Raw genomic sequence first — 22,744 nt, 5'->3', positions numbered from 1 at the left:
TCATTCACTGGTGGGACTGCAAATTAGTGCAACCCCTCTGGAAAGCAGTACGGAGATACTAAAAGAACTAGGAATGGAATTTGACCCAGTTATTCCATTCCTCTGTATATATCCAAAGAATTTAAAATCAGCATACTGCAGTGACACAGCTACATCAATTTTTATAGGTATATGATTCACAATAACTAAGCTATGGAGCCAACCTAGATGCACACCAACAGATGAATGAATAAAGAAATTGTGGTATAGATACACAGCCATCAAGAAGATTTTATGACATTTGCCAGTAAATGGATAGATCTGGAGACTAATATGCTAAGTGAAATAAGTCAATTCCATAAAACCAAAGGTCAAATGTTCTCTCTGATATGTGGAAGCTAACCCACAATAAGGGGGTGGTGATGAGTAGAAGAAAAGAATTTTAAAGGATTAGACAAAGAGGAATGAAGGGAAAGGAGGGGGGATATAAATAGAAAAGACAATGGAAAGAATCTGACATATTTTCCTATGTGTACATATAGAACACACCACAGTGAAACCTACCATTGGGTACATCCACAAGACCAGGGCCATAATTAGAATAAGATATATTCCTTGCATGTATAATTTTATCAAAATAAACTTTACGGTCATGTATAACTAAAAAGAAATAATAAAAAATTAAAAACAAAACTTCTCCTTCTCTTGGCTTCTATGACAACCCTGATTTCCCTCCTTCTCAGACTTCTTTATCGCCTTTTGTCCAACCTCTCCTTACACAGTTCTCTCTTTGGCCATCTTTTCACTGATCTCCCTCCAGAGGGGGAGGGCTCATTTATTCTCATGGCTTTTAAAATTACCTTTGGCTCAGTGTACAACAGCTGCAAACATCAGCCTCCTTGGTAGTGTACACAGCCTGTGGCTTGTATAGGCTGCCTTAAGGCACCTTGGAGATGGCCCTTTCCATGGATGTTCATGTCTCTAATCTTGTGGTTCCCAATTATGACATCAAACAGTATTTGGGGTGCCTTTGGAAAGCCCCAGGGCATGGTGGGCAGTGCCTACTTTGGCCAAGTCATCACGTCTATCTGCACAAAGATGAAGAACAAGGATACCAGTTTAAGCACCTGGGCCTCCAGAAAATTCACATCTCAAAGAAGAGAGGCTTTACCAAGTTTAATGAGAATGAATGATAGCTGAGAAGCAGCCCATCCCAGATGGCTGTGGGGTCAAAATATTCCTCATCATGGTCCCCGGGACAAGTGGTGGACCCTACACTCATGATGACTTCCACTGTGCTGCCTGCTTCCTTAATCAGATCCACAAATAAATAGTGCTTCCTATCTTCAGAAAAAAAGAAATTATTATCAGGTTGATGTTCCCAGATTTCTGTTCTAAACACAGAAAATTCCTGGTCTCCAGACTAGTGTGTCTAAATGGACATCTACATAAGACCATCAGTGCTCTAATACCTTAAACTCTGCAAGTCTAAAATGAACTTTTTAACTTTTTCCCAGGATCATATCTTCCTTTCCTATTGCTTCATAGTTAATGGCATCTCCTTATGTCAATTACGCCAAATAAAAATGAAGAAGACTCCCAACTTGCCATATCTGTTATCAGCACCTATAATATCTCATCTTTGTATCTCCATTTCACTCCAGTGCCATGCCTTCAGGACAACCTATCTTGTCCTCATGCAAAGTCCCCCACTTCTATCCCACATTATTGCCGACAGCTTCTCTGCAACATTCTTTTATATATCTAGCTGATCCCTTAATTTGCCATTATTTATCTTCCCTTTAAAAATATTTATAGTATGTTGAAAATGTAAATCTCTTAGCAAAGAAATCTGGACTTGACAACCCACTCTCTTACTAGTCTAATCTTCTATCACATCTTTTTAAGCACACATTACTCTTGCCATTGCTTATGTATGCAGAGTTCACCAAGGTTCTGTCTTTAACAATTCTTCTCCCTGAGTTCATGTTTGTATTTTTATTCAGCTGTGCCTTGTTTATGTCATTCCCTGAGCCAGAAATGAATTCTCTCACCCTTAACCATAATATTGTATACAATACTCAAGTTCCAGCTCAAATACTAGCCCCTTTGATATCATTCTTTAAATTCCTGTATTGTTGCCTATATTACTAAGAGAATATGTTTAAGCATTAACTACCCTATATGGGGAGCTGCTTCAGAGCAAGGACTCTGTCTTGGTAATCATCATATGCCCACACTATTTATCTCTGTATATTCACATTAAGTACACAGGCCGCCAAAAATATTTAGTGAACAAATTAGTTCTCTTTGCTCCAGTGCTCCATGATTATTTGTTTCTAAATGTAAGATATATTCTTTTTAAAAAAAAGAACTATGATAAGCAGATTACATACAGTCTAAACCTCTCTTAAGCAAACTTTTTTCTCTCAGTTTATGAGTATTTATAAAACAGAGCTTAAGAAAACAGATAAACTGCTATTCAACAAATATTATTTGTTTAAGTGAACAACACTGCATCCATTTCATATCATTCCAAACCTAACTAGAATCTATATTCCTTCTCCGTAGATCACTTTGAGGTCAACTATCCTCAGTAAAAGCAACTTTTACACCATAGTTTTAATCATTAAATAGAATGAAATATAAACATAATATGCTACTTTAAAAAAAAAAACTGCAGCCACATTTCTTGAAGAACTGATGGTAACCATTATGGAGTCATTCAAGCAGAAAGACTATCAAAAACTCAAAATTTACTGCCAAGGTCTCGGCTTGGCACAGAATCACGAGCCACCACACACTTGTAGATTCAAACAGCAATTCTTTATTCCTGATCTCACACCAGCCTCCACACATGCTCAGGGGAAATCCCCAATCTCCCGTACAATTCACGTCCTAAATACTTTCTCTCCAGGAGAACTCAGGGGGAACTCAGGCAGCAGGTACGCCCTACTCCCAGCAGCAATAATCTTCAACCTCCAACTTCCCTAAAACTCCTATTGTCTTAAACCGGGAACGCCCTAAACCCAAGGACCGGGATACTTCCTCAAACCTGCAGGATACACCCTAATCCTGGATCCACCCTGGTCATTGAGCAGGGTCACCTTTCTCAAACACACATGCAAGGTCACAGCAAATTTCCAAGGCAAGTCCATTTAACATGGGGTACGCTGGCAAGGATTTCGATGTGTCATTCCTACTTGGCAATGGCCCTCAGCAATTTACAATGTGGAAGAGAAAAGGCCTATTTTGACTTATAGTTTCAGAAGTTTAAGTCAATGGTCAATTGGCTCTGTTGTTTTTGAACCTGTGGAAATGCAGAACATCATGCTGGGGAACACATGGGGAAGCAAAGCAACTTAACCTCATGCCATCTGGGAGAGAAAGGAACGGGCCAGGATCCCAGTATCCCTTTCAAGAGATGCTCCCAATTATATAACTTCCTTCCATTAAGTCTTGCCTCCTGAAGGTTTCACCATCTCCTAAAAGCACTATCAACTAGAGTCTAAGTCTTCAACATGAGAACTCTGAGGAACTTAAGATCCAAACCTATAACAAGAGTGAGTACGTTCAAATAGATTCACATTCAAACAGACAATATAAAGAAATAAAAAAGACTTCATTCTTTATTAAATATTATTTGATTATCCCTCCAGAATCATTCTCTACCCTTCCATTCTTTTCTGTGCTCTGTACTAAGAGGCTGACCTGCATTAGATTCTCTTGCCTCCTGGCTTCTCACTGGGTCTAGCTGATGGGAGACAACAGATTATAGGAAAGAAGAAGAGCAGTTGGGACACTTATTTCCTTGGATTCCTCCCTGCCTGGATACAAGCAGTGACTATATTCCTGCTCCCATTGAACAATCCCCTCTCTCCTGCTCTCAGTTCTTATGATTTCTAGTAATGATTTCCTCTCTTTGCCCCTTCAAGCTTGGACTAATGATTGGAACATGATTGCAATGATGACTCTGTAGTTACAAAACAACCATGACTTCCTTCTTAGGTACCTGGTCTCTTGCTTGCTCTGCAGTTTCAATCTCAACTGCCATGTTAGAAGCTGTCCTATTGAGGTTCATAGGCAGGGAACTGAGAAAGCCCACCTGCCAACAGTCAGTTAGCAATTAAGGTCCTTAGTCCAACAGTCTGCAAGGAATTGAATTCTGCTAACAATCATATGAGTGGGCTCAGAAGTAGCATCCCTACCACTCAAGTCTTCAGATGGGCCTTCAGCTAAGTCACCAGGCTCATAAGAGATCCTGAGCCAAGAAAATCCAAGTAAGTTGTACCCAGATTCCTAATCCACCCAAACTGTGATAAAATAAATGGTTGTTGCCTTAAACTGATAATATTGCGACGGCAGCGACTTAGGGGGCAGTGGCTGCGAGGTGGGCGTGCAGCTAGCGGAAGAGGCGTCTGTGGGGGCGACTAGGTCGCAGAGGAACATCGTTGGGGATCACTAGGCAATGCTGAGCTGACGTGGATCTGGGGTGAACAGTCTGGGCCTCTCAGAACACACACTGAGCCCGGATCGGCTTAATTCAAGCTCCCCTTCGCCTGCTTCCCGAAGACAAACAGCTGTGACTCAGCACTAATCCATCCGGCTGAAACAACTGGTCAGCCCTTCTGATCCTACGGAGGGAAATGCCTACCAAGCCTTCATAGGTAGTGGCCACAGGTTTGAAACGGGGCTTGGGAGAGACAGTAAGGACCCACCCGTTGCATTGGTCACCCGGCAAAGGGAAACGAACTGTCGCCATTTGCAAGAGATACCACCATGGCAGAGAACTAACATCATCAGACTGCGGAGGAAGAAAACTGACGTCATCAGACTGCGGCGAAAGAGATACCTTCATTGAAACCTGCGGCTACAGGTGTGTAATCCCCTAGCCTTCCCTCTCCACACATCGGGGAAACCTTAAGGGCCCCTCCCAGCTCTCCTGTGAGCGCAATAGCCAGACCGAGGGAATCAGAGGTGGCGCAGGACCCATGGCACAGAACTACCGCTCTCACCAGTGCTGACAGCTGAGGTCTCTTGCACCAGCTACCGGGGGCGTGCCCCAAGCTCTACAAACTTAGGGTCTGAGGGAATGGCAAACAGAGAGAGTGTGCCCAGTCATTCATGAAAACAGGGCTCCCAGGAGCAGCAAACCTGAGGTATAGCCAGTATTGTGGTGAGCGTCACCGGTGAGAGGAGCCTGGCTAGAGGAAAAGTGGGGAATTGACTAGACACAAAAGGAGGCCCTAGGCACTCAGGATTGGAGACTCGCCCAGTCTGGGAGGAGGAGCTTCTGCACAGTGATTGGTTCCCGCCTATTGACAGGAGAAACATGGCCTGGAGGGCACAGCGCCACCTACTGGAAGAAAAGTTAATCAAACTCTAAGACTGCATTTATTAGTTTTTTTTTTCTTTTTTCTTTTCTCTTTTTTTTGATTTGGGTTTTTCTTTCATTTTCATTTTTCTTTCTTGTTGTTTTTTTAATTTTTTTTTACAATTTTTTAAAAATTTTTTTCTTCTAATTTTAATTTTAATTTTTTTAATTATTTTTTTAAATAATTTTTTTTCTTTTTTAATTTCCTATTTTTTTTCTTGTTTTGTCTTTTCATTTCTTTTCAATTATCTTATCCCCCCTTCCTTGAATTCTACCTGCTTACTCTCATTCTCTTTAGTGACTTCTTCCCTTCCCTTCTAATACCTTTCCTCCCAAGCATCAAATAAATTTATAGGAGTAAACAGTAACTCAGCAGTCAAACAGAACAAGAAGTAACATGAGCAGCTTCAAAAAGCAAGGAAGAAAAGGAATACAAACAATGCAGGACAGCCTAAATATGCAGGAGGACCTAGAGACATCAGAAAAATGGTCATATAAAGAACTCAAGGAACACCTTAGACAGATGGAATGGAACCTTAAAGAGGATACAAGACAGCAAATTCAAGCAGCGAAAGAACACATTGAGAATGAATTACATAAACAGATAAAAGAAGAAGTTAAGCATCTTTATCAGGAGATAGAGATTATAAAAAATAATCAAACAATAATTTTAGAAATGAAGGAAACGATAAACCAAATTAAAAACTCAATTGAGAGTATCACTGACAGAGTGGAGCAAGTAGAAGCCAGAACGTCAGATAATGAAGACAAAATATATCATCTTGAAAAGAGTCTAGCCAACTCAGAAAGGCTGGTAAAAAATCACAAGAAAAACATCCAAGAGTTATGGGATAACATAAAAAAACCAAACTTCTGAGTCATCGGGATAGAAGAAGGTACAGAGATTCAAACCAAGGGAATGAGTAACCTGCTGAATGAAATAATTACAGAAAACTTTCCAGAAATAAAAAAGGAAACAGATATACAAATTGAAGATGCATACAGGACACCAAGCATACAAAATCACAGTAGACCAACGCCAAGACACATTGTTATGAAGATATCCAATATACAGAACAAAGAGAAAATATTAAAAGCTACAAGAGAAAGGAGACAGATTACATTCAGGGGTAAACCAATAAGGTTAACAACGGATTTTTCATCACAGACACTGAAAGCAAGAAGGTCATGGAACAATGTATTTCAAACACTGAAACACAATGGATGCCAACCAAGAATTCTGTATCCAGCAAAATTAAGCTTCAGGTATGACAATGAAATAAAAATCTTTCATAATAAACAAAAGTTAAAAGAATTTGCAGCCAGAAAACCAGCATTGCAAAGCATTTTGAGTAAAACACTACACGAGGAAGAAATGAAAAACAATAACCAAAACCATCAGTGGGAAGAGCCTTGGTAAAGACAGAGGGCGAGGGGAAAGATAATCATGGAGAAACAAACTAAATTTTTTTTAAAAAGGATAAATAATCAAACATGGATGGAAGTACAAACCATATATCAATAGTAACTCTGAATGTGAATGGCTTAAACTCTCCAATAAAGCGACATAGGCTGGTATCATGGATTAAAAAAACAAATCCAACAATATGCTGCCTCCAGGAGACACATCTGATTGGAAAAGACATACACAGGCTGAAGGTGAAAGGATGGGAAAAATATACCACGCACATGGTCCTCGTAAGCAAGCAGGGGTGGCCATCCTCATATCGAATAAAATCGACTTCAAGACTAAGTTAATCAAAAGGGATAAAGAAGGACATTATATACTGGTAAAAGGAAGCATTCACAAACAAGACATAACAATTATCAATATTTATGCACCAAATAATGGTGCTGCGACATTCATAAAACAAATTCTCCTCAAGCTCAAGAACCAAATAGACCACAACACAATAATTATGGGTGACTTCAACACACCTCTCTCACCATTGGACAGATCCTCCAAACAAAAGTTGAATAAAGAAACTATAGAACTCAATACCACAATCAATAACCTAGACTTAACTGACATATATAGAATATATCAACCATCATCAAATGGATATACTTTTTTCTCAGCAGCACATGGATCCTTCTCAAAAATAGACCATATATTATGCCATAGGGCAACCCTCAGTAAATATAAAGGGGTGGAGATAATACCATGCGTTTTATCTGATCATAATGGAATGAAACTGGAAATCAATGATAAAAGAAGGAAGGAAAAATCCTACATCACATGGAAAATGAACAATATGTTACTTAATGATCAATGGGTTACAGAAGACATAAAGGAGGAAATCAAAAAATTCTTAGAGATAAATGAAAATACAGACACAACATATCGGAATCTATGGGACACAATGAAAGCAGTTTTAAGAGGAAAATTCATCACCTGGTGGTCATTCCTCAAAAAAAAGAAAACACCAACAAATAAATGAGCTCACACTTCATCTCAAAGCCCTAGAAAAGGAAGAGCAAAACAACAGCAAATGTAGCAGAAGGCAAGAAATAATTAAAATCAGAGTGGAAATCAATGAAATTGAAACAAAAGAAACTATTGAAAAAATTAACAAAACTAAAAGTTGGTTCTTCGAAAATATAAATAAGATCGACAGAACTTTAGCCATGCTAACGAAGAGAAGAAGAGAGAGAACTCAAATTACTAACATATGGGATGAAAAAGGCAATATCACAACAGATTCTACAGAAATACAGAAGACAATTAGAAATTATTTTGAAAACCTATATTCCAATAAAATAGAAGATAGTGAAGACATCGATAAATTTCTTAAGTCATATGATTTGCCCAGACTGAGTCAGGAGGATACACACAATTTGAACAGACCAATATCAATGGATGAAATTGAAGAAGCCATCAAAAGACTACCAACCAAGAAAAGCCCAGGACTGGATGGGTATACAGCGGAGTTTTACAAAACCTTTAAAGAAGAATTAATACCAATACTTTTCAAGTTATTTCAGGAAATAGAAAAAGAGGGAGCTCTTCCAAATTCATTCTATGAGGCCAACATCACCGTGATTCCGAAACCAGACAGAGACACCTCAAAGAAAGAAAACTACAGACCAATATCTCTAATGAACCTAGATGCAAAAATCCTCAATAAAATTCTGGCGAATCGAATACAAAAACACATCAAAAAAATTGTGCACCATGATCAAGTAGGATTCATCCCTGGGATGCAAGGATGGTTCAATATACGGAAATCAATAAATGTTATTCACCACATCAATAGACTTAAAGATAAGAACCATATGATCATCTCGATAGACGCAGAAAAAGCATTCGACAAAGTACAGCATCCCTTTATGTTCAAAACATTAGAAAAACTAGGGATAACAGGAACTTACCTTGACATTGTAAAAGCTATCTATGCTAAGCCTAAGGCTAGCATCATTCTGAATGGACAAAAGTTAAAGGCATTCCCCCTAAAATCTGGAACAAGACAGGGATGCCCTCTATCACCACTTCTGTTCAACATAGTTCTCGAAACACTGGCCAGAGCAATTAGACAGACGAAAGAAATTAAAGGCATAAAAATAGGAAAAGAAGAACTTAAATTATCACTATTTGCAGAAGACATGATTCTATACCTAGAAGACCCAAAAGGGTCTACAAAGGAACTACTAGAACTAATAAATGAATTCAGCAAAGTGGCAGGATATAAAATCAACACGCATAAATCAAAGGCATTTCTGTATATCAGCGACAAAACTTCTGAAACGGAAATGAGGAAAAACACTCCATTCACAATATCCTCCAAAAAAATAAAATACTTGGGAATCAACCTAACAAAAGAGGTGAAAGATTTATACAATGAAAACTACAGAACCCTAAAGAGAGAAGTAGAAGAAGATCTTAGAAGATGGAATAATATACCCTGTTCATGGATAGGCAGAACTAACATTATCAAAATGGCGATATTACCAAAAGTTCTCTATAGGTTTAATGCAATGCCAATCAAAATCCCAACAGCTTTTCTTGTAGAAATAGATAAACCAATCATGAAATTCATATGGAAAAATAAAAGACCCAGAATAGCAAAAGCAATTCTAAGCAGGAAGTGTGAATCAGGTGGTATAGCAATACCAGATTTCAAACTATATTACAGAGCAATAGTGACAAAAACAGCATGGTACTGGTACCAAAACAGGTGGATGGACCAATGGTATAGAATAGAGGACACAGAGACTAATCCACAAAGTTACAACTATCTTATATTTGATAAAGGGGCTAAAAGCATGCAATGGAGGAAGGATAGCATCTTCAACAAATGGTGTTGGGAAAACTGGAAATCCATATGCAAAAAAATGAAACTGAATCCCTTTCTCTCACCATGCACAAAAGTTAACTCAAAATGGATCAAGGAGCTTGATATCAAATCAGAGACTCTGCATATGATAGAAGAAAAAGTTGGTTCCTATCTACATATTGTGGGGTCGGGCTCCAAATTCCTTAATAGGACACCCATAGCACAAGAGTTAATAACAAGAATCAACAAATGGGACTTACTTAAACTAAAAAGTTTTTTCTCAGCAAGAGAAACAATAAGAGAGGTAAATAGGGAGCCTACATCATGGGAACAAATTTTTACTCCTCACACTTCAGATAGAGCCCTAATATCCAAAGTATACAAAGAACTCAAAAAATTAGACAATAAGATAACAAATAACCCAATCAACAAATGGGTCAAGGACCTGAACAGACACTTCTCAGAGGAGGACATACAATCAATCAACAACTACATGAAAAAATGCTCACCATCTCTAGCTGTCAGAGAAATGCAAATCAAAACCACCCTTAGATACCATCTCACTCCAGTAAGATTGGCAGCCACTATGAAGTCAAACAACAACAAGTGCTGGCGAGGATGCGGAGAAAAGGGTACACATGTACATTGCTGGTGGAACTGCAAATTGGTGCGGCCAATTTGGAAAGCAGTTTGGAGATTCCTGGGAAAGTTGGGAATGGAACCACCATTTGACCCTGCTATTGCCCTTCTTGGACTATTCTCTGAAGACCTTAAAAGAGCATGCTACAGGGATACTGTCACATCAATGTTCATAGCAGCACAATTCACAATAGCTAGACTGTGGAACCAACCCAGATGCCCTTCAATGGATGAATGGATAAAAAAAATGTGGCATCTATACACAATGGAGTACTATGCAGCAATAAAAAATGACAAAATCATAGAATTTGCAGGGAAATGGATGGCACTAGAACAGATTATGCTTAGTGAAGCTAGCCAATCCCTAAAAAACAAATACCAAATGTCTTCTTTGATATAATGAGAGCAACTATGAACAGAGCAGGGAGGAAGAGCAGGAAGAAAAGATTAACATTAAACAGAGACATGAGATGGGAGGGAAAGGGAGAGAAAAGAGAAATTGCATGGAAATGAAGGGAGACCCTCATTGCTATACAAAATTACATATAAGAGGTTGTGAGGGGAATGGGAAAATAAACAAGGAAAGAAATGAATTACAATACATGGGGTAGAGAGAGAGGATGGGAGGGGAGGGGAGGGGGGATAGTAGGGGATAGGAAAGGTAGTAGAATACAACAGTTACTAATAGGGCATTATGTAAAATTGTGGATATGTAACCGATGTGATTCTGTAATCTGCATTTGGGGTAAAATTGGGAGTTCATAACCCACTTCAATCTAATGTATGAAATATGATATGTCAAGAGCTTTGTAATGTTGTGAACAACCAATAAAAAAAATAAAATTATACAAAACATATATAAATAAATAAATAAATAAACTACTTCTTTATAGATAAGTACAAAAGCTTCTAGAGAAGGAACTGTAGTTTTCAAGCTAATGATAATTAAAATAAATGCAGAAATTTTTAATCCCTTAAAACCTCACCCCAAATAATGTAATACTTGAGATTTCCCAGCTAATCTCCCTCTGTCCACACCACTATTTCTTCCATTAAAATGTTTATTTTAAAATCTATTCATAAAATAAATGTTTTCTATTTATGGTCTACTATAAAAAAATAAACTGATAATATTTAGGATAGTTATACAGCAATAGTAAATAATATATATACTGAGCCAGACACCTCATCCAGTTCTTTATCAAAATATTTATATTCCTATATAATTATAATCTACAGAAACAGAAGAGTACCAAGAGAAGGATATAAAAATTTAAAATATTAGCATACATGGTCTTTCTTCAAAAAGAAATGAGAGACTAAAACTGACTAATAAAGGAAAATTAGGACTAAGATTTTAAAATTTAAAAAATTCAAGTAGAAAAGAGTTTTCTTGGGAGAAAATGTGATATTTTTAAAAGATTTTGGAAATGTTCTTTCTACTTCTGCTTTTCCCATCACAAAGCAAACAGCATTAACCTATACTAAATTTTTAAAATAAGGACTAAGGAAGGGAAAAACTAATGAAAGATAATGTAAAAAATCTATATAGGTTTCATTCTGTAAATTTTCATGACTTGCTTTTAGGATACTAAAAGGAACTGCATAAGTTTCTTGGAAATCATTTGTCATATAATTGTTTAAAATAGAGGACATACAATGAATAGAAGTTATAAATATATATGGCTATGACTTTGAGTATGAATATTAAAAAAAATAGTCCTAGAAGTTACTGGTATTCAAGTTAACATCGAGTATAGGGGGAATGTTACCTAAAAACTAATTAAATAAGTGATTGGAAAATCAATTTTCCAACTTTATCAATGAATCAGGAACCTATAAGAATGCAATGCTCCAAGGTGAACAGGATTCAATTTGAAGTATAATGAGATTGAGAATGATCAAATGACAGAACATGCTCTTCATAATTAGAACATGGTTTCAAAGTAGATCCACAATGGGAAGAGCACTCATTCTGAGAGACACTGTCATATATTACAACTGACAGGGAAAATGCAAAAAGAAATTCAGTGTAACAACTTTATATAAGGTTATATTAGCAAATGACATAAGTCAAAATCACCCTTAATATCCCTCAGGAAGACTGTAACAAAGACTGTAACATCTCTCAGTGAATCCAACTCAACCAGTCTTTCTTCCAGCACTAGAATAGATCTTTATTTTATATTTTTTCTTCTGTAAATCAAATGAAAAAGTTGGATCATGCTGTATAAAATCACATGTTTTTCAACACCAAAATCACTTCCAGTATGGCAAAAGGCTCCCATGAGAGGTAGGCACATGGTAACTGAGATGTCTGAGGAACAGCAGGTTCACATCTCACACCTCAGGCTCATTCCAGGAATAGTATAAGGGAATGGCTCAAATCATCAGATATTCTTCACCACCTCCCCATTCCTCCCTACCTCTCTCCCACTGCACTCCCATAATATAATGTATACATGATAACTAACTGCTGCAGTTGAACAAGGTGGGGGAAAAAATCTAGTTACAGTCACACACTGAGGTCTAGGCCATAGTCACATCCTTACCCTGTTTCCCTTCCACACTGGAATTATAAAATACCTACTAGGAAAGACAGGAGAATAGAAACAGCTCTGCTTTCAAAGTCAAGGAAACTGGATCTAAGAGATAAGCTCTACCCTCACTAGTCATGTGAATATGAGCTTACTTCTTAACGTCTCTAGGACTCAGCTTTCTCTTTTTAAAAAATATAAGCATGAGCTGGGAATGTGGCTCACTGGTAGAGTTTTTGCCTTGCATGCTCAAAGCCCTGGGTTTGATTCCTAGCACCACAAATAAACAAATTTTTTAAATAAATTTTTAAAATGTAAGCACATTATTCAGATAGTAATGTCTCTAAGGTAATTTTCAGTCTAGATTGTGTCTCAATTTCCCACTACATCATATTTTGAAATCTTTTTTGTTTTCCTAATACCATCATAAAGTTAGTGGCTAATGTTTGAAAGGTTGGGCACTGAAATCTAGTAGACCTATATTCAAATCTGTAGCTGTAATTTTCTAACTGAGACAATGTGCAAGTTTCTAACCCTTCTAAGCTTCTGTTTTACCATTTTAAATGGAGACAATAATGTCCTTTTTGCAATAAGATTGCTATAAAAGATAAATTAGAAAGTACATATAAATCACATAATATAGTATCTAACACATTGTATGCTAAATGAATGTTGCTGATGATGTTACATGCATAACAATTCATTAAATGTCTGGTTAGATAAGGCCTCAGGCCTTATCTACAGAACAACAACAACAAAAACGAAGCAAGTGATTCCTAAGATATCTAAATGATATCCCCTAGCCAATCCACAAAATTCTCAAAATCCAATCCTATCCAGTTTATCATGTCTATTTGGGGCTTTCACAGTGTAGGACAGGTTTCCAACATAAGAAAAATAGACTATGCTTACACAAAAATAGAAAAACTGTTTTACAATTGAGATTATTCTCTTATATGAGAAAAAAATCAAGGAAGGTTATATGAGATTTTATTCTGCTATAACAATCATATTCTTCCTTCTAATCAAAATTTTAACATTCAAAAGGTAGATTTAAAAGTAAAGGGAAAGAAAAGACAGGGGAGCCTCATATTAAAATTCTGCATAGAGAAAGGTTAAGGACCGGAATTTATATGCCATATAAGAGAGTTAATTAAAAATAAATTATTTGAAAGGTATTATGATAAGAAAAACATAATTACCATGTTTCTTGAATTAGTTTCTATTCTTCAAAAAGCAATTCAGTCCCAAAACATAAAACCACCTCAAATTTAGAAAATTAACTTAATGATACTAGAGTGGTTGTTACTGAAGCCTGTTCTTGGGGTTTTCTTAACTCTAAGAAAATATTGTCCTTATATTCATTTTGTTGAAAGAAAATGGATTCATTTGGCTGATAAACTGCTTTAACTGAGTTCTTTCATTCATTTCAACTTCTATAACACTCTTGAGTTTCCACTCTCCTGTCTTACCTATTTTCTCTAAATGACTCATATTTCAGTATTTTGGTAATTTATATAATGTACTGTGCTAAATCTCAATTGCTTTCCTTTTTTATCTTCAAATACCACGTTCTTCACTTTTTTGTTAACTTTTACTTTACCATAGCTACTAGAAAAATAAAACCTAATTCCAAAAGAAATTAAAGGACAAAAATCATATAAATATCTCCAACTTATCTTAATTCACCTTAGTTTTTTGAAGGTAAAAGAGAGTTCAGTTAAAAAGTCTTGGTTTCCTAGACTCACTGCAAGACTCCTAAAAATTTTGTCAGTATAGAGTACTAGAACTAAGAATAATGAGCAATGATATATAATAATATAAAAATAAACACATCAATTGGATTTTTAATAGCCAAAAGAAAAATTCTACAAAAATCTTCCATGATTAATTTCTACAATTTGTTAGTTTCATGACAGGAAAATCTGAGTGCATATTGTCGCTGAGGATAGGGTTCTGAACCTAGAACTTGAAGACCTCGTTATATTTCTGATACTACCCCCAAAAGTAGTTTAATATTCATGTCAGCAGAGATATTTTACCTTGAATATGCACTTAAGTTCTCTATGCCTCAATATTCTTTGCAACCTCATCAGATGTTGCAAGGATCAGAGAGAATAAAAAGACATGGAATATTTCCCTCCTGTAGAAAGATTACAAGAAAGACTTTCAAATACAGCAAAGAACAGAGAGGAACAGTGCAGATATTACACTTCAGGCTAAAAACCCCTTTCTATGGAATACAGCTCTTCAAATTTTAGCATGCATCAGAAACCCCTGGAGGATGCTTATTTTTCAACCCCTATCTATAGAAGATTCACTTTATTTTTCACTTGAAGAATCTATTAAACACAGAGGTCCTTCCTCTGCCAAGTAGAGTCTGACTTTCTAACAAGTTTCCTAGTGATGCTAATGCTGGTGCAGCTTGTCAGGAGAACACACTTTGAATGCTGAATAGTATGCCACATCCACTATCCAACTGTCTTCACAGCCAGGAGGGTTAGGTTGGAGCACATAATGAACAATCACACATTTTTGCCCATCCACATAATGCCCACTTTCCCCTTCTCTAGCTTTATTTCCACTCACTAGAAAACACTGATTTTTAATACTCTAGAGATTCATTCATCATAAAATGAAAGATGAATCATTTCATTATCCATCTTTCCTACAAACTCTAAGCAGTGACTTTCTTAATGAAGCTGATTAGTTTTGATAGGCAGCCTCTGTCTCATTCATTCCTGTCAATTCAAAAAGCTTACAAAAACTTATACAATGGTGCCTACCCTTCCTTTTCTGAATTTAGTAATGCTAGTGCTGTAGTACTTCAACACCAAGACATTTTATAAACATGGGTAGGTTTCACATGACTTTATCCAAACTTGTATGTTTTGCCTAATCATATGTTATATTAAAATAAGTTTAACTACTGCCCTTCAATCACATATTTTTTCTGATATAAAGTAACACACTTTTACACTAGAAAACTTAACACAGAAACATATAAAGCAATCAATCAAAATCAACTATAATCCCTTTGCTCAAAAAGAGCTACTGTGAAAAATTTGATGTACTTTCCTTCAGTCTTTTTCAACACATATAAAGATTATACTGAGTAACATTTTACCGTCATATTTCCCCTAGCTAACAAGTTATAAGAATATCAAATATTCTTTTAGAGTTGTTTAACAGTCATAATATTTTATTACATGGATGAGCCATAATTCAACACAAAAATTATCATTAATAACTTATTTAGAGTAGACTCACAAAACCTACAGGAGAGCAGACCTTTAGCCTTGGTTCATATAGGAAAATTGTTTTATTCATGCATTGTTTCTGAAGAGGGTCTTAGCAACGCCTTTTTTAAAAAGCACAGGTTCATTTCCTTGCGGACATCAACCAATGCTTATCCAGGGTATGGTCACCCAAAGAATTTTTCTTTTCCCTTCAATTTGAGGCAAAGATAGAAACAAGGCCTTAATGATTGGATGGATGGATGGATGGATGGATGGATGGATAGATGGGTGGGTGGGTGGACGGACAGAGGGTTGTTTAGTTGAATAGATAGAATTTTATAAAGATAAATAAATACAGGTATAGATATAAATATATAGCTAAGCCATACATACATATTTTAACAGTATCTGTCTATTTATACTTCCTAATATATTATAGTTTCTCTTGGCTTCTTGTCTCTCTCATTAAAATATAAATTCTGGAGAGCAGGTGACATTTCTTATCCAACTTTATCCCTCCCCTCCTTGCACAACTTTATCCTTCTCTCTCCTTGCATACACACACAAAGCTAGCACAGTGCCTGAATAAATGTTTTCTGAATAAAATATTGTAATTAAAGTAATAGAGGCCCAGTGCAGTGGCACATGCCTGTGATCCCTGCAGCTCCAGAGGCTGAGGCAGGAGGACCTAGAGTTCAAAGCCAACCTCAGCAAAAGCAAAGCACTAAGCAACTCAATGAGACCCTGTCTCTAAATAAAATACAAAATAGGGTCAGGGATGTGGCTCAGTGGTACAGTGTCCCTAATTTCAATTCCTGGCATTTCCTCCCCCAAAAAATACACAGTAATAGAAAATGTCATATTTTTAAAAATATGGAAAGCAGTATGGAGATTCCTCAGAAAATTCGGAATGGAACCATTTGACCCCAGCTATCCCACTCCTTGATTTATACCCAAAGGACTTAAAATCAGCCTATTACAATGATGCAGCCATATCAATGATTATAGTAGCCCAATTCATAATAGCTAAACTATGGAACCAACCTAGGTATCCTTCAACAAATGAATGGATAAAGAAAAGGTGGTACAAACAAAACTATATCTATTTACTATATGATGGAAAAAAAAGAGAAAAGGTAGTGTGTGTGTGTGTGTATATAAATATATATATATATATATATATATATATATATACAAAGAGAGAGAGAGAGAGAGAGAGAGAGAGAGAGAGAGAGAGAGAGATTCCCCCCCCCCAGTGGTCTATTACTCAGCTTTAAAGAATGAAATTATGACAATTGCCGGTAAATGGATGAGGTTAGAGAATACCATGCTAAATGAAACAAGCCAATCCCAAAAAACCAAAGGCCAAATGTTTTCTCTGATATGAGGATACTAACTCACAATGAGGTGGGTGGGAAGCGCACTAGGGAAGAATAGAGCTACCTTAGATTAGGTAGAGAAGAGTGAAGGGAGGGGAGGGGAGGCATAGTAGAATGAAACAGACATTATTACCTTATGTACATATATGACTATATGACCAATTTGATTCTACAACATGTAGACTCAGATAAATAATAAATTATTTCCCACCTGTGTATGATATATCAAAGTGCATAAATGTACTCTACTATAATGTATAACTAATTAAAATAAATTTTAAAATTGTTTAAAAAGTAAACCTCTTTCTTTTAATTCTTGTGAAGGAGGTAAGTAAAACCTAATTAAATATTTTACATACAAATACAGTTCTGGGCTATATAGAGTTTGTTACTTAAACTGACACATTAATATTTAAACTACTCTTTCTATAATTAAAATACTACTATTTTCTTCTTATTTATATTGAATTCAGTTACCATTCCAGAAATCCAGTCATTAGAGAACACTGGCCTTATTTTGACAATAATAACAAAAATGGGAAAATGAAATTGGTGCCATAAATAAGCACAGCTCACCTCTATGCTACAGCAGTGACTTTCAAGATCTCCCTTCAACTATTTCTCTGCAACCTTGTAGAAATTGGAGGAAAATGCTATTTTAAAACTTTTCCTGCAGAAAACTTTCCTTTTCCTCTCCTGTACTTGTGCTTCTTACTCTAAATTTTCTGAGACAGGGACAATTTTCAAAAGAAGCAGCCAAAGTTTCAAATGTAAAACAAGAAGATTTGAGTTCCTGTAGGTGAAAATGAACTTATTTTACCTTTTAACCATTCCTAACAACTGTGTTACTGCTATATATTTCATAACAGTGGTTCCAAATTCCAGGGCTGTGAAATCAGTTCAAGAGGTTCTGTAAATTCATATGCACCACTAAGCATTATCATTAGACTTAATAAGTTAGGACATACAAACACACATAGAAATAATTTTTCAAATGGATAGATATGGGTGTGAACAGTTAAATGCAAACACATGTATTTTTGTTTTAAGATTAAGAATTGAGCCTACATATTTACCTCTAAACCTTTTTAAAAAACCTACAGAAATGATAAAATTATAATATATAATAAATAATTATAAAGAGAAATACAGCATTGAAAAAAATCAAGAAGCTGTAACTAAATCTTAAATTTTACAAAATTTTTGAAAGAAATGAACAAATGAGATTAACTTATGCTATAATGGATCAATGAAAAGTTCCTTGACACTCAAAACAAGCACAGAAGAGATTTCTCCATTGTATAAGGTAAAATGGATAGTTACTCCCAGGATTTTTAATAATTGTTCTAATCGAAGTTTTAATTTAAAAAGGATTAGGACATAAAATATTATACCCAGACACAATAACTATGCACAGACATCAACAAATATATTGAGAAACTTTTAACATGTGAGGCAAGTTCAAACAATGTAGATAAGGTGACCTATGAACAGAGAAGCAAGTGAGGGAGGGAGCCAGGGCCATATCAAGGGGAAAGCTTTCAGGCAGAGGGAGCAAAGGTCTTGAAATAAACACCTGCTGTGAAGGAAGAACAAGGAACCCAAAGGAACTAAAGAAAAGTGGGTGAACAAGAGAACTTACAGTGGGGGACTAGACGCAACTGACTTTTACTTAGTGAATGAATGCTGACCGGCTTTCTGGATTGAATAATGAGCTGGTAAGGGCCAAATATGGCAGGAGAGAAACCAGCTGTGAGACTATACGATAATAGCAACAGGTGATAGTACCTTAGGTAGTAACTAGAGAAGTATAAGAAGTAGTCTAATTCTGGATCTATTTTAGAAGATAGAATCTACAAGATTTTCTAACGAATTTGACAACTCCAGATTTTATTTTGCCTGATGAACTGAAGCTTTTGGCATGAAGAAATTAAATACTAAAGTTTGTTCTTATTAAGATGAACAATACTTAGGAAAGTTCAGGTCTTGGTAAGGGACCAGTTTAGAGATTATGAAAATGGCAATATCAAATATACAATGAAGTAGCTATGTATCATAGGAGATGTCTGAGCAAAAGACATAAACTTTGAATTTTTATATAGATGGCAATTAAAGTCATGAACCTGAAAAAGATCACCTAAGGGATGAGAGTAAATAGAAGAAAACTGAGTTGGAAAATCAAACCCTGTGACACAGCAAAATAAAGAAACTGGGGAGACAAAAACTATCAAAATAGTGTCTCATGAGCTAAAAGAACCAAAAGAAATCAGATTCTAAGAAGTCAAATGAAAACAAGAGAAAGTAATCATTTGTCAATTATGACAGAGAGCTCAGGCAAGAAGACAAAGAACTCATAGATATAATAGTGTGAAAATCATTGGTGATGCATCAGGAAATACCCCAATAAAATGAGATATTAATCCAAATTTTAAAAATGCAAGAAATGAGTATTAAAGCAGGCAATAAATAAATGGTAGTAAGCAATGAATTTGAATGAACCCAGCAAATTTCAAAGTTAAACATATGCGAAATTATTATACTGTGGCTATAAATTTTCACAGAATTGTTAAGATAATGGTTTTTGTTTTTTTTTTTAAGAAAACAGCTTTTAAAGAAAGAAAACATATAGCCAAGCGTGGTGGTGCATGCCTGTAATCCCAGCAGCTTGGGAGCTGAGGCAGCAAGATCAAGAGTTCAAAGTCAGCCTCAGCAAAAAACGAGGCACTAAGTAACTCATTGAGACCTTGTCTCTAAGTAAAATACAAAAAAAATAAAATAAGGCTGGGGAAGTGGGTCAGTGGGTAAGCACTCAGGTTTCAATCCTTGGTACCAAACAAATAAATAAATAAATGTAATTGGTTAAATATCTTAAGACTATCTGATTGGATAAAGATAACTATGGCAAAATGACACAGAAAAGGATGGACAAAAATGTATCTATATATAAGCATAATTAGCTAAGGCAATGCTCATATCAGTAAATTTAAAGCAAAAAAGTCAAGTTAAGCAAAGATGGATCTTTTATATTGATAACAGGTATAATCCAAGAAAACATAACAATCACAAACTTATATACTCTATTAATTACATGAAGTAAAAACTAAGAAATATGGAAAAATCTTATAAACCAAAATCAGTGGGAGATTCTTACCTAGAATTTGTTAGCTCTTCAAAGAAAAAACACATGAGGATTAGAATAATCTAATTATTAAACAAGTTTCAACTCTTTAGAAAATTCACCTACATTTTAATATTCATTTCAAATATCTGTGGAATATTTCTAAAAATTGATGTTTAATAGGCCACATATAAAGACCAACCTCACTGCGTCCCACCATATACCAACACATGGCTGTCCCAGCCTGCTTCCATCTAGAGACAACAGCCTGGACTGGAGAGACCATCACCAAGGTTCCTGCAGGCATGATTACACTAGAGCCAAGGTATTGGTAACCTGCAGGGACACTACAAGGGACACTATAGGGTAGAAACTGTAATACCTTGGATCTGTACCACTAGAGGGGAAAACACATGAGGAACATGAAAAAAACAAGGGAAGAAAATATACCCCAAACAAACCAAGATTCTACAATAATAGAATCCACTGACAGCACAGTAGATGAAATGTCAGAAGGAAATCAGAACATACATAATTAAAATGATGTACAAAGCACAGAATAATGTAAAAGTAAATACAGGCAACAATTGATCACTTCAACAAAGAGATAAGAGAGCAAATACAGGTAGCAAAAGATAACTTCAAGAAAGAAATATAAAGACCCTGAAAAAAAATCAAACAGAAATTCCTGAAATGAAGGAAACAATAAGCCAAATAAAAAATTCAAATAGAAATCATTACCATCAGAATAGGTCACTTGGAAGACAGAACCTCAGGCAATGAAGACAAAATATATAATATTGAAAATAAAATTGACCAATGAAAATGTTAAGAAACCACAAACAGAAGGTCCAAGAATTATGGGATAACATGAAAAGACCAAATCTAAGAACTTTGGGGACAGAGGAAGGCACAGAGATAAAAACAAAAGGAATGCACAATCTCTTAAATGAAATAATATCAGAAAACTTCCCAAACATGAAGAATTGAAAAATCAAATTCAAGAGGCTTACAGGACACCAAATGTGCAAGACTACAACAGATCCATACCAAGGCACATTAATAATGAAAATGCTTAGCATGTAGAATGATAGAATTTTAAAAGCTGCAAGAGAAAAGTTTCAGATTACATACAGGGGGACACCAATTTGAATCTCAGCAGATTTCTCAACCCAGAGCCTCAAAGCTAGAAGATCCTGTAACAACATATACCAAACTCTGAAAGAAAATGGATGGATGCCAATCAAGAATCTTATATTCATCAAAATTAATGGGCCATATATAAATCATTAATAAATTCAGAAACTAAAAATGGTTCAGGTATTTTTTTCCATCCCAAAGACACACAAATAAAAAGTAACAATAAGCAATAGATCTAATAAATTTGAGATTCTGGTAACTATAAATAAGACACAAGCCAATGAAAAAATTAAAGCTAAAGTTACAAACTATTTGCAATTATTAACAAAAACACTATAATTAAGGGGAAACTAGTTCCTCAAGTTTGAAATATTTCCTTTCATCCTTTGTATTTTGAAGGATAATTCATTAAATGCTTCCATGTTGGCAAAAAGCATTCTGTATCTTCTACTTGGCATTCATCTTCTCTATTTCCCAGCACCCTTTAAAATTATTTCTCATTTGCATGATTATTTTTGGCTTTACAGACACTTGAGTTCTGTCTATCTAAACCAGTGGACTTCCAGCTACTAGAAAATAGGATTTATGCTTTAGCACCTTTGTACTAACTCAGGGTACACTGCTGCTCAAAGCCATTGTTCTCTAGTAGTAAAAACTTGGTTTGGAAAGTCAGATTTATATTTGAATCCTATCTCTGCCAATTTCTAGCTGTGTAATCTCAGACATACTTCTTAAACTCTAGCCATCATTTCTCATTTATAAGTGGGGCTAGTATCATCTATTAAATAGGTTTATATAATAAAACACAGAGCAGAGTATCTTGAATATAGCTGATGTTAGTTAGAAGGAGGCTATTATGAACAGTGAGGAGTTAGATAAGCAAAAGAAAGACCTAAGAGCTATCCAAAGAGGAGAAAACCATGAATTTTGGAGTATAACAGATCTATCAAATCCTGATTCTAGCCAGTTACTTAGAATATAGCAAGTTATATAAAGTCTCTGAATCTCCTCTCCACATCTGCAAAGCTGGTGTAGAATTAGAAACTGGAAACACAGATACAACTG

General features: G+C 35.7%; 1 protein-coding gene and 1 non-coding gene across 2 annotated transcripts in view; one reads left to right on the top strand and one right to left on the bottom strand.

The window, feature by feature from the left end:
• Positions 1-22,744, bottom strand: part of Ppm1l (protein phosphatase, Mg2+/Mn2+ dependent 1L) — a 292,081-nt gene that overhangs the window by 146,166 nt on the left and 123,171 nt on the right. The gene's annotated exons all lie outside the window — the stretch shown is intronic.
• On the top strand, positions 805-938 carry LOC120884618 (small nucleolar RNA SNORA70). The gene has a single exon (XR_005727039.2). It is a non-coding gene; the product is annotated as a small nucleolar RNA SNORA70 (small nucleolar RNA).

The sequence above is a fragment of the Ictidomys tridecemlineatus genome, chromosome 3 (assembly GCF_052094955.1).
Source record: "Ictidomys tridecemlineatus isolate mIctTri1 chromosome 3, mIctTri1.hap1, whole genome shotgun sequence".
Classification (NCBI taxonomy): domain Eukaryota; kingdom Metazoa; phylum Chordata; class Mammalia; order Rodentia; family Sciuridae; genus Ictidomys; species Ictidomys tridecemlineatus.
Note: the sequence above shows the minus strand (reverse complement) of the source record. Positions and strands in the feature narration are given on the sequence as shown.